Below are 13,792 nucleotides of genomic sequence, written 5' to 3'. Positions count from 1 at the left end.
TAAAAGCTTTCCTCTGATAATGGGGGGGTAGGAAAGGAAGCTGGCACTCAAGGAAGGGAGGTGGGGGTGTTTGTCATTATTTTGTGGTTTCATTTTTAATTGTACACATAATTCATCCTGGTTTTAGAAAGTCTAAATGCAAATAAAAGCAAAGCCATGACTAGACAGTACCCAGAAGCCCCGATCCCAGGGAAAAAGAGACTCTAAATGTTTTCCTATATTTCTGTCTGATCTTTTTTATTTTTGTTCAACTAAATTCCTTTTCTCTGTCACCCCCAGGCCTCTGGATATGTTTAGGGTGAAAATAACCCAGGTTTTGCTGGTTTTACTCCCAACTCAGGATGTTAGACCCCTGCCGTCCCAAAGCAGAGAGGTGCTGGAGCCCAGACAGGTCATCGCACTGTCCTGTCCAGCAACAGCTGCCATGCTCCCAGGGGGCTCCTACAGGGTAGCAGGTGAGAGCGGTAGCAGTCAGCAGTTGGGAGGCCCTGGGCAGAAACAACACGACACGGAGGGCATGACTGACACCTTCTGGGGGTTTAGTAGAGTGGGTGATGGGCCGTGATGGGACTTCTGGCCTTGGTTACTATCTTTCTGTAATGGAACCCGAGCCCCAGGCTCAAGCATGTAAATGCACCTCTAAGTACACACCTGCAAACACATCCCTGCACACACACACATACACACGCACCTCTGCATGCACACTCGCACACATGCACACACGCCTTCTGCTCTGATACCCACTGGGGAAGCTAATTCATGCCCTGCCTTTGGTTTGGTTTGGTTTGGTTTGGTTTGGTTTAGTTTTCCCTCATTGAAGACAGCAAGTAAACATTTTCTTCTCCCTCCTCTCAGGAAGGGCAGTGGGGGAAGAGAATAATCGCCATTTTTGTTGTTGTTGTTGTTGTTGTTGTTTTTAATTTCCCTGGGAAACATGTCCCTGTGATGTCTTGACTGAGGACAGATTCTTTGCAATCAAGCTGAGTCTTTGAGACCAGGAGGAAAATGGCCCCCTCCCCGCAGTGGTGCTCAGCAGCACTTGAGATGTGGGTAGGGGGGTGGGGAAGGGCAGCTCCTAGGACTGCAGAAGGCCCTCCTGACTGACTTGGAACCAGCTTGCAGGGGACAGGAACCCAGCATAGTCATCTTGGTAGGCAAGGCCTTGGAGCCAAGTTTATTTTTATTTTTCCAAAGCAAGTCAACAGACATTTTCTTTCTACATCAGAGTGTCACGGGGTCACTCATACCTGTTGCACCAATGACAGCTCTAGGCATTTGGGATAAGTAGCAACTTGGTGCGATTAAAGTCTAACCATTAAAGCCTTGACCCAATTCACAGAGGGGATCTGGAGAGTAATTCCCATCAGTATGTCCCACCTTGAGATAAAGGGTCAGGCTGTAACATCTCAACCATCAGTCCTTGACTGCGGCCCACTGGTGGGGGGCAGGGGAGGCGATGGGTTACCTGCACATCCAAGAGATCTAAGCAGGTACCAGATCCTCCCCTCCTACCCCTTGGGGACCAGCAATGGCTGCATGCTGTTTTCACTGCAGCTCCAAGAGCTTCTCACACTTGAGCAAGCATTCTGGGGGCAGGGGAGGGGGCGGGGCTGGGGGGGGTCTCCTGCAAACACACATTGCTGCCCCCCACCCAAGTCTGGTGTGGGGCCTGAGAATGTGCATTTTAACAAGTTCCCTTCCGGTCTGAAGTCCATTCTTTGAGAAGCACAGCTCTAAGCATTCAGGACAAGCGATCCCAAGCCCTTAAAGGCTGAGTTGTGAGAACAGATGGGCTTTCCTGATAAAATGGCATTAACATGTGTTCAGCTCCCTGTGCTACACCAGTTCCGGGCAGGGTTTGAGGGAAGCACAAAGAGAAAGCGGGAGAGGTCCCCAGTGGAGAAGGCTTAGCTGCCACGGCAGGAGGCTCTTACCCTGGCTGGGAGCCTGAGCTTTCTGAATGAAGAATAGGGACAGGGAGCCCTGGCTTCTCTCCTGAAGGCCACGAGGACTTGGGCTCTGAGAGCAGCTTCCAGGCCTTCACATCCCACCAATGGCCCCCAGGGAATGGTGCTCTCCTTCAGCGGCAAAGCAGGCCAAGAAGTTCTTCCCACAGCTACCCATGAGAAGCCAGGACCTGAGAGCAGAAGGGACATATCCATGGACCCAGCTCGCAAGAAGGAAACTCAGGTTTGATCCCAGGCCTCCCGAGTGACTCTCACAAGCAAAGAGAGGCCTGTTGTGTGGGCCGTTCTCTCCTGATCCCTCTCACACTCAATGGCAGGCCAGTGAAGCAAAGCATCTGTGGATCCCCCACCCCAGCCAGTGCTCTTAGCCTTTGCAGGGTCTGGGAAGCCCTCTGGACACTCTCACACAAAACACTTCACAAACCAGATGCATGGGGTTGCCCCCAGGGCAATGCAATTAATTTCTCCAGTGGCCTCCAACTGGGTTGTCCTAAAATTTAACTCCATTCTGATCCTCTCTACCTGGGGGTAGCCTCAGACCCCACAGGTAAAAACTAGTACCCAATTCACAATGTTAATTATTAAAATTTCATTTTTATCAACACAAAATTAATAATTTATTAATTTATTATTTTATCATTTTATATTTATAATTTTAATTTATAAATTAAATCTTATTTTATTTATATTTAATTATTTATACATAATTCTACTTAATTATGTATAAATAACTTTTATTTCTAAATCATTTATATTTATACATGATATATATAAATATTCATAATAATTATAGTTAATTATTTATAAATAATTTTAATATGCAAATTAAATTAATAAAACATATTTAATTAATAAAAATATTAAAAGGGAACTATCACCTGATCCAGTAAGGCCACTTCTGGGGAAGTATCCAAACAAAATGCAAATAGGATCTCCAAGAGATTATCTGCACCTCTGACTTCGCTATGATTCACAATAGCCAAGATATGGAAAGAACAGGAGTGTCTGTTAACAGATGAATGGATAAGGAAGATGTGGGATGTGTGTGTGTGTGTGTGTGTGTGTGTGTGTGTGTGTAAAATGGAATACTGCTCAGCTCATGAGAAAGAAGGAAATCCTGCCATTTGCAACAACTTGGTTGAAACTTGAGGACATCACGCTAAGTGAAATAAGCCCTACAAAAGCAAATACTGTATGATCTCACTTATGGAGCTAAGAAAGTAAACCTTAAAAGTCCTGATCACCAAAAAAAAAAAAAAAAAAAGGTAATTCTGTAGCAAGATGGCAGTAGAAACCAACTAGGGTGATAATCATTTTGCTGTATATAAGTGTATCAAATGAACACAATGTATACCACTTAAACAATGTTATATGTCAATTACATCCCAATAAAGCTAGGGGCAAATAGACTGCTCCTCACCTCAAGGGCCAATCACAAGTCCAGGCCACCCCTACTTCAGACTGACCAGCTATAAATCAGGGCTCTCCACACCCCCTCCTCAGCTCCAGTAATTTGCTAGGGTGCCTCACAGATTCAGGGAAATATTTATTTATACTTTCATTACCAGGTTAATAGAAGAGATACAGATTAGCAACCAGATGAAGAAACTCCTAGGAGTTTGGGAAGCCCATCCAGAGACTATATAGGGACCAGCCCCCCAAATCACCTCATTAGCATACACGCAAGTATGATCAGTAGGACTCATTACAAATAACAAAAGACACTCCTATCACCTAAGAAATTCGAAGGGTTTCGAGATACTCTGTGCCAAGAATGGAGACAAACACGAAATACGTGTATTTCTTATTATTACACTCCACATAAACTGACTTTAAGCAAAAAGGGAATCCTCTTTGTTCATATAATTGAAAGTTTCTAGAGTAACCAGCTTCAGGAATGGGGCTCAATATCTACTTTTCAGCCCTGCTGTCTTCCTGGTTGGCCTCTGTCCTGGATTTAAGGTCAGGAGGTCCAGACCTCATTATCCCTCAGCAGGTCCAGCAAGAAAGAATCTCTTCTTGGTAAGAAAGGTCCTGAGATCAGCTTTGATTAAGACTGATTGGCTGATTGGTTTAGGTCAATGGTAAGCTAGGGGACTAACAGGAAGAGGAGCAGATAGGATGAGAATACTAGAAAAGGAAGAGCTCTTCAGCAAGTGCTGTCCACAGGTCTATCTGCCTTGCTGTCTACTCACCTGGTTGCCTAGTTATCTGATTCTCTGCTTATCTGATTACCTAGTCACCTGATCAAAGGGGATCTCTCTGGGGCTGAGGTGCTGACTGAGGAAACCAGCTTGCCTCCATCAGGCCCTGAAGCTGAAAGGAAAAGATACAACATCTAGGTCCCTGTTTCCCAGTTAGCTGTAAACAGAGGCTCCAGTGGACATCTTTGGGAAAACATGAGGGAGGGTCCGACTTCTGCAAGAAGCCAGAGAGTGGGCCCTGACTGGAGTTCCTGGATACTAACCTCCTGACCAACTGTCCCAAGGGACTGAGCTACAAAGTCAGATTTGGGAGTACAACAGAGAACAAAGATTCTTATACCAGTCAGGATCCCAGAAGGAAATAGATGCAAATTCAATTCAGGAAAATCCCGGGAGAGTTTGATAAAGGGAGTATTTACAGAGAGCCTTGGGTGGAGTATCAGGACATCTGGGGGTGGGGGAGGCAGAATGTGGGAGGTAACAGTAGTGACAACTGGACTCTATGATGAGCCCAGGGCCTGGCCAGCCAAGGGCAGAGGGCTATCAGCTAGGAGAGTCAGACCCTAAAGGCAGGGATGGCTCTGTGGAGGAAGCTGCCTCACTAGAAGCTGGAACCTGGGACAGGGAGCCAGCCAGGATAGGAGGTTCTGGAAGGGAGCTGGTAGAATAAGTGCCCCACCCCTTTCATTCCCCCTTCCCTTCAATTTCCTGCTACTGCTCCCATTGGTTCCACTCCAAGGGGAAGCCAGAATGCCTGTAGTCCACTGGGGCAATCATGCAGCCCAGGGTCCTAGGGCACAGAGCTAGGAGGAGAAGCTGGGAGGGTGGGCCCAGAGAGAGCTGGGAGCACCCCTGAGTGCAAGGAATACATCTGGAGGCTCTCCAGGGGCTGCTGAAACCTAAACCCAAGGGTCTGATGATTGCCCACGGAAAAGGAAAGGGGCCTCAACGGATCCTCCCCATACCCCAGAGCAGACACAACCTACACAGCAGCCCCTGTAGGCGGGGCTGGGACCCACTGGGTGGGAGGCAGAAACTGCCCCTCAGGCTGTCAGAACTCTAGGACCCTGAAGCAGGGGCAGGGGACCAGTGAGAAAGGCCACCTGCCCAGAGAACACTGGCTCCAAGTATCTCTTGGATACTTGCATATTGGGACAACAGATGTTCTGAGCTGGGGAAGGGGTACATTTTGACTCCATGTTCTTGTATCCTCTCTGAGCAGCTCCAGGGCCACACCTTAGTGCAAGAGAAGTTCTGACTAACTTGAGCGTGCTGAAAGAAGGATCACATCAGAGACGGGCTGTAGGCAAGTGCCACCGGGGCCTCTACGCAGGGCCCTACACGTGGCTTACTTCTGCCCTGTCATTGTCTGGCAATTCTGTATAATTTCATAACCTGCATTTCCTAACCCTCATAACCTGCATTTTCGTGTTGCGCAGAGTGCCCCAGATTGCGTAGCTGATCCTGGCTACAGTTTGCTAACTTTTGCAAAGCCTACCTGGAAGAGGGCGATGCGCCCAGCCACAGACCTCCTGCGGAGACAGCACGGATTGCCAGGGTTGGGGGAGAGAGTTCAGCTGTGGGGTGAGGAGCGTGACTTTGGGGTCCCTTACATCCAGCCATGCAGAGGAAAGTCTACTGCTTCCGGGGGCAGGAGCAGCCCCCCACAGAACGGGGAGATCAAGGGCAAACCATCCCCAGGAGACAGCCATAGAGGACTGTGGAGTTCTGCTGACACTGACTATCGGACAAGGCCTGTGCCCCCAGCCCTGGCAGGCTGCAGGCGGAAGGGCCACATCACTTCCAGGTCCTCAGCCCAAGACAGTCCAGGTTCTGAGAGCACCAGCTGCCCTGGCCAAGGTGCCAGGGTCATCTGGCAATCCCTGGTGCCTGGTGTCCTCTTACACCCTATGACATCAACAGGGGCATCTTAGATGTCTGGGGCGGGGCGGGGCGGGGGTGGGTTGGGAAGAGGAGCCTGAGCCAGCCCATGTGGCCCAAGGGCAGGAGGTCAGGAGTGGTGGGGCAGGAAGCCACCAGAGCTCCAAGCCCCTTTGAGTCTCCTCTATCCCTCATCCTCGGATATTCTGACAAGGCCATTCCTGTAGGTACGGGGAGTCACAGAGATGGGCTAAAGAAGGGCGAGCGCTAGGTCTACACCCTGACGGCAGAAATCTGAGGACCCCCTTCTCCATGGGGCAATAACCAGGCCCTTCCAGAAGTGCCATGAAATAGACACAAGTATTATCCTCATCGCACAGAGTTTGACGCACACAGGGTACCAGCAGCCAGAGGAAGCCCCTGGCAAAGAGAGGGAGGAGCCGACTGCTGGAAGTCATGACCTTGGGGAGATGGGTGGAGCTCAACAGCACCCTCTGGCCCTGGCAAGGGTGTGGGCCTCGGCGCCCTGACTGCAGTGCAGAAAGGGAAGCGGCCTTGCTGGGCACGGAGTACACAGTCTGCGAGACCCTGGGCTAAAAGCCCTTTATCAACCAGCTCTCTCTTCTAATAACCCATGAGAAAAGCTCTTATTAATTGCCCCCACTTCAGGGACAAGGAAACCAAAGCTCAGAATGATGTTGTGTTGCCCGGGTCACACCCAAAATGGCAGAGCTGAAATTCAAACCCAGGTCAGTTTGAGGCCAGGGAACGTACAAAGAGCATGGGGCAACATGGAAGATGCAAGAGGGAGGAGACAGACTTTCTTGCCCTAGGGAGCCGCTGAAGATTTCTGAACCAGTAACACAGTCGGGTTAGGGGCTCTCAAGAGGTTCTTCCAGAACTATGGGGAGAGCAGAGAGATTTGGGGCCAGACTGGAGGCAGAAAAGGCCATGAAAGGTTTTTGCATTTGTGGGCACTTGGCCTAGCCCATGCTTACCAGTGGTCCTGTGCTGCCCCCAGGTGATAGTCCCACAGAATTGCTTCCTTTGCCTTCCAGCAAGTTCCCCGGTGATGCTCACGATCTAGAGACCACACTTTGAGAACCACAGGCTTCGCTATTTTCAAGGCACCCTCTGGTCAAGCTGTCCTGTGAGGAGAAGGGGATTAAAGAGGATCCTGACTTTAAGAACCGTGACCTTGGGACGTCTGGGTGGCTCAGTCGTTAAGTGTCTGCCTTTGGCTCAGGTCATGATCCTCGGGCCCTAGGATCAAGTCCCGCATCAGGCTCCCTGCTCTGGGGAGCCTGCTTCTCTCTCTGCCTGCCACTCCCCCTGCTTATGCCTTCTTTCTCTGTCAATGGATAAATAAAATCCTAAAAAAAAAAAAAAAAAGAACTGTTGACCTTGGGGGCGCCTGGGTGGCTCAACCAGTTGCGCGTTTGCCTTCGGCTCAGGTCATGATCTCAGGGTCCTGGGATAGAGCACTGCCTAGGGCTCCCTGCTCAGTGGGGAGTTTGCTTCTTCCTTTCCCTCTGACCCTCCTCCATGCTTGTGGGGTGTGTGTGTGTGTGTGTGTGTGTGTGTGCAATAAATAAATAAAATTTTTTAAAAAAAGAAAGAAAAACTGTGACCTCAGATGTCTCAGACGGGAGACACCAGAAGCAGGTGAAGAGGGCTTCTGAGAGTACTGGGCTCAGAGAACAGCTAGAATTCAAAGGATCCCCCTCCTGGAGGAGGCAGGAGTTTGGAGACATCTGTGAAATGGCTGCCTCGTTTTCCTATGTCCTTTTTAATGACAGAAAAATATTTTTTATCACTGTTCTAAGCATTTTACACATCCTAATTCAATTAATCCTCACAAATCTGTGAAGTAAATTCTCTCATTAGCCTCCTGTATGAGCAGAGTTGTAGCCTACCTCCCCTCCAGAATTGATATTTGATGTCCTAACTGCCAAAACCTGAGTGTGGCTGCATTTGGAGATATGTCTTTAAAGATGTAACTAAGTTCAAACGAGGTCATTTGGGTGGGCCTGAAGCCAATATAACCACTGTCTTTATAAGAGGAGGAAATTAGAATAGTCCCAGGTGGAGGGAGGGAGGATCATCTAGAAGCAGAGGCCTGGGAAGAAATCAGACCTGCCAAAACCTTGATCTTGGACCCAGAACTTTGAGAAAACAAATTTCTGTTGTCCAAGCCAACCAGCTTGTGATAGTGAGTTATGGCGGTCCTTGCAGACTAATGCATTTTTAATTTACAGATAGAGAAACTGAGGCACGCCAAGGTTAATGAATGTGCCAACAGCTACCTGAGCCCTCCTAGCCATGTCCTTTTCTTTCCAAGCCACTAGGCACTCTGCTTACCTGCCCTCATGCCCTCCCCCAACTACAGAGTGAACATTTTTGCAACTCTCATTGGACTGCTAATATGGTCACCTAAAACACATCTTGCCACGCTCCTCCCACTTCCAACCTTTCTTCCCCACTGCAGCATACCATCCCTCTTCACCCCAGGGATTTTTCTCTGACCCAAATCAATGTTGTCCCTATTCTGTCTAAAGCCCTCAGTGGCTCCCCACTGAAAAGGATACAGCTTTTCAAAGCCAGTTGTGGCCATCATGACATACCACCCCGCAACAGTTCGACACATGTTGTCTCCCCAGAGAGGCAGGATGGACCCCAACAACAGGCGTGCCAAGTGGGTATTTAGGTGATGACCACAACCACTGGAGGTCTCTCTTCTCTTGCTTTGGCTTATTAACTGGTTCTGCTCGTGCTTGTGTTATGAGCTGTGCTGGTTTATGCTGCCTATGCTGAGTTCTACTGAAGCATCAGTAATAGATCATCAATAATAGATTTTTCCAGCCAACACTGGAATTTTCAATAGTTGGCATTTAGGAACAGGAGTATGGGATTGAGGCCCTCCTTAATGTGGCCTTGGGTCATGTATCTTGGCCTGGACCTACCTGTATGTCTCATTGCACCGTATGTTAATTTCAGCATAAGCCATGACCGATGCCAGGCTCAGAGGAATGACCCTTACTGTGTGACCACTGGGTATGTGACTGATGCCCTCATATGGCAGAGAGCAGTCATCCTGTGGCCTGCTGAGGTTCACACTTCTAAAAAGCAGATGGCTCCACTGAAGCCTATGAGCCTTAAAAGAAAAAGACGCCATGGTCCCAAAATGGCACAGACCCAAGGCTATTCCTTCAAAACACATGCTTCACCTCCTTCTTCACCTAATGTAGCCCTGCCACCTTGGAACCCAGTTACCATGACCTTCTTAATATGACTTCTTTCATAATTATTTGAGTTTCATCTATGTTGTTGCAGGTATCAATAGTTTACTTTTATTCCTGGGCAGTGTTCCCTTATATGCCATGATTTGTTCACCCAATCATCTGTTGATGAACATTTGGGTTGTTCACAAACAAACAAAGCTGCTATGAACATTCACGTACAGGTCTTTGCATGAACATTTTCTTTCTCTTGGGTAAATACACAGGAAGGAAATGGCTTGGTTGTATCATAGGTGTATGTCTAACTTTTTAAGGAATACCAAGCTCTTTTTCAAAGTGGTTGTACCACTTTCATTCCCAACAGCCCTGAGTGAGAGTTCCAGTTGACCTTCACCCTCAATGACACTTGTTGTGGTCTTTCTCTTTATTTCAGTTATTCTCGTAGGTGTGTAGTAAGATTTTTATTGTGGTTTAATTTACATCTCCCTAATGACTAGCTAGGTTGAGTGCTGAACATCTTTTTGTGCATTTATTTGCTATCTGTATCTCTTCTTTGGTGAAGTATCAGTTCAAATCTTTCCCCATATCTTGTTGAGTTGTTGGTTTTCTTACTGTTGAGTTTTAAGAGTTCTCTATATATTCTGAATACAAATAATATATCTTGATGGTCTACACCTACATTGGCCAATATGGTAGACCTTAGCCATAGGCAGCTATTGGACGCTTGAAATGTGGCTGGTCTGAATTGAGATTTGTTGTAAGTATAAAATGCATGGCAGATTTTGAATTATAAAATTCTCCAATTTATAAAATATCTCCTTATTAATTTGTACATTGATCTTGGGTCACAGTAAAAGTTTTGAATAGCTTGGGTTAAATAAAATACATTACCACAAGTTATTTCATCTTTGATTTAACGTGGCTACTAGAAGACTTGGAATTACACAAATGACTCACATTATATTTCTGTTGTACAAGAATACACATTCTTCTCTAGTGCACATGGAACATTCTCCAGAATAGATCACATCCTCGGTCCTAAATCAGGACTCAACCGGTATCAAAAGATTGGGATCATTCCCTGCATATTTTCAGACCACAATGCTCTAAAGCTAGAACTCAACCACAAAAGGAAGTTTGAAAAGAACCAAAATACATGGAAGACTAAACAGCATCCTTCTAAAGAATGAATGGGTCAACCGGGAAATTAAAGAAGAATTGAAAAAAATCATGGAAACAAATGATAATGAAAATACAACGGTTCAAAATCTGTGGGACACAACAAAGGCAGTCCTGAGAGGAAAATATATAGCGGTACAAGCCTTTCTCAAGAAACAAGAAAGGGGGCGCCTGGGTGGCTCAGTGGGTTAAGCCGCTGCCTTCGGCTCAGGTCATGATCTCAGGGTCCTGGGATCGAGTCCCGTATCAGGCTCTCTGCTCAGCAGGGAGCCTGCTTCCTCCTCTCTCTGCCTGCCTCTCTGCTTACTTGTAATTTCTCTCTGTCAAATAAATAAATAAAATCTTTAAAAAAAAAAAAAAAGAAACAAGAAAGGTCTCAGGTACACAACCTAACCCTACACCTAAAGGAGCTGGAGAAAGAACAAGAAAGAAACCCTAAGCCCAGCAGGAGAAGAGAAATCATAAAGATCAGAGCAGAAATCAATGAAATAGAAACCAAAAAAACAATAGAACAAATCAACGAAAGTAGGAGCTGGTTCTTTGAAAGAATTAATAAAATTGATAAACCCCTGGCCCGACTTATCAAAAAGAAAAGAGAAAGGACCCAAATAAATAAAATCATGAATGAAAGAGGAGAGATCACAACTAACACCAAAGAAATACAAACTATTATAAGAACATACTATGAGCAACTCTACAGCAATAAATTTGACAATCTGGAAGAAATGGATGCATTCCTAGAAACATATAAACTACCACAACTGAACCAGGAAGAAATAGAAAGCCTGAACAGACCCATAACCAGTAAGGAGATTGAAACAGTCATTAAAAATCTCCAAACAAACAAAAGCCCAGGGCCAGACGGCTTCCCGGGGGAATTCTACCAAACATTTAAAGAAGAACTAATTCCTATTCTCCTAAAACTGTTCCAAAAAATAGAAATAGAAGGAAAACTTCCAAACTCATTTTATGAGGCCAGCATCACCTTGATCCCAAAACCAGACAAGGATCCCACCAAAAAAGAGAGCTATAGACTAATATCCTTGATGAACACAGATGCGAAAATACTCAACAAAATACTAGCCAATAGGATTCAACAGTACATTAAAAGGATTATTCACCACGACCAAGTGGGATTTATTCCAGGGCTGCAAGGTTGGTTCAACATCCGCAAATCAGTCAATGTGATACAACACATCAATAAAAGTAAGAACAAGAACCATATGATACTCTCAATAGATGCTGAAAAAGCATTTGACAAAGTACAGCATCCCTTCCTGATCAAAACTCTTCAAAGTGTAGGGATAGAGGGCACATACCTCAATATCATCAAAGCCATCTATGAAAAACCCACCGCAAATATCATTCTCAATGGAGAAAAACTGAAAGCTTTTCTACTAAGGTCAGGAACACGGCAGGGATGTCCATTATCACCACTGCTATTCAACATAGTACTAGAGGTCCTAGCCTCAGCAATCAGACAACAAAAGGAAATTAAAGGCATCCAAATCGGCAAAGAAGAAGTCAAATTATCACTCTTCACAGATGATATGATACTATATGTGGAAAACCCAAAAGACTCCACTCCAAAACTGCTAGAACTTATACAGGAATTCAGTAAAGTGTCAGGATATAAAATCAATGCACAGAAATCAGTTACATTTCTCTACACCAACAGCAAGACAGAAGAAAGGGAAATTAAGGAGTCAATCCCATTTACAATTGCACCCCAAACCATAAGATACCTAGGAATAAACCTAACCAAAGAGACACAGAATCTAGACTCAGAAAACTATAAAGTACTCATGAAAGAAATTGAGGAAGACACAAAGAAATGGAAAAATGTTCCATGCTCCTGGATTGGAAGAATAAATATTGTGAAAATGTCTATGCTACCTAAAGCAATCTACACATTTAATGCAATTCCTATCAAAGTACCATCCATCTTTTTCAAAGAAATGGAACAAATAATTCTAAAATTTATATGGAACCAGAAAAGACCTCGAATAGCTAAAGGGATATTGAAAAAGAAAGCCAACGTTGGTGGCATCACAATTCCGGACTTCAAGCTCTATTACAAAGCTGTCATCATCAAGACAGCATGGTACTGGCACAAAAACAGACCCATAGATCAATGGAACAGAATAGAGAGCCCAGAAATAGACTCTCAACTCTATGGTCAACTAATCTTCGACAAAGCAGGAAAGAATGTCCAATGGAAAAAAGACAGCCTCTTCAATAAATGGTGCTGGGAAAATTGGACAGCCACATGCAGAAAAATGAAATTGGACCATTTCCTTACACCACACACGAAAATAGACTCAAAATGGATGAAGGACCTCAATGTATGAAAGGAATCCATCAAAATCCTTGAGGAGAACACAGGCAGCAACCTCTTCGACCTCAGCCGCAGCAACATCTTCCTAGGAACAACGCAAAAGGCAAGGGAAGCAAGGGCAAAAATGAACTATTGGGATTTCATCAAGATCAAAAGCTTTTGCACAGCAAAGGAAACAGTTAACAAAATCAAAAGACAACTGACAGAATGGGAGAAGATATTTGCAAACGACATATCAGATAAAGGACTAGTGTCCAGAATCTATAAAGAACTTAGCAAACTCAACACCCAAAGAACAAATAATCCAATCAAGAAATGCGCAGAGGACATGAACAGACATTTCTGCAAAGAAGACATCCAGATGGCCAACAGACACATGAAAAAGTGCTCCATATCACTCGGCATCAGGGAAATACAAATCAAAACCACAATGCGATATCACCTCACACCAGTCAGAATGGCTAAAATCAACAAGTCAGGAAATGATAGATGCTGGCGAGGATGCGGAGAAAGGGGAACCCTCCTACACTGTTGGTGGGAATGCAAGCTGGTGCAACCTCTCTGGAAAACAGCATGGAGGTTCCTCAAAATGTTGAAAATAGAACTGCCCTATGACCCAGCAATTGCACTATTGGGTATTTACCCTAAAGATACAAACGTAGTGATCCAAAGGGGCACGTGCACCCGAATGTTTATAGCAGCAATGTCCACAATAGCCAAACTATGGAAAGAACCTAGATGTCCATCAACAGATGAATGGATCAAGAAGATGTGGTATATATACACAATGGAATACTATGCAGCCATCAAAAGAAATGAAATCTTGCCATTTGCGACAACATGGATGGAACTAGAGCGTATCATACTTAGCGAAATAAGTCAAGCGGAGAAAGACAACTATCATATGATCTCCCTAATATGAGGAAGTGGTGTTGCAACATGGGGGCTTAAGTGGGTACAAGAAGAATAAATGAAAGAAGATGG

The 13,792-nt window shown here is 45.4% G+C and overlaps 1 long non-coding RNA gene across 2 annotated transcripts in view; it reads right to left on the bottom strand.

The window, feature by feature from the left end:
• Nucleotides 1-227: 227 nt before the first annotated feature.
• The window catches only part of LOC131808001 (uncharacterized), a 39,702-nt gene continuing 26,137 nt past the window's right edge, over nucleotides 228-13,792 (bottom strand). For both annotated transcript variants that reach the window (XR_009344642.1, XR_009344643.1), the window contains exons 2-4: nucleotides 7,051-7,200; nucleotides 1,935-2,137; nucleotides 228-488 (exon numbers count right to left, since the gene is read on the bottom strand). This is a non-coding gene — a long non-coding RNA (uncharacterized LOC131808001). The remainder of the gene's footprint in view (nucleotides 489-1,934; nucleotides 2,138-7,050; nucleotides 7,201-13,792) is intronic.

The sequence above is a fragment of the Mustela lutreola genome, chromosome 9 (assembly GCF_030435805.1).
Source record: "Mustela lutreola isolate mMusLut2 chromosome 9, mMusLut2.pri, whole genome shotgun sequence".
In the NCBI taxonomy this organism is placed as follows: domain Eukaryota; kingdom Metazoa; phylum Chordata; class Mammalia; order Carnivora; family Mustelidae; genus Mustela; species Mustela lutreola.
This window is presented reverse-complemented; position numbering and strand designations above follow the sequence as displayed.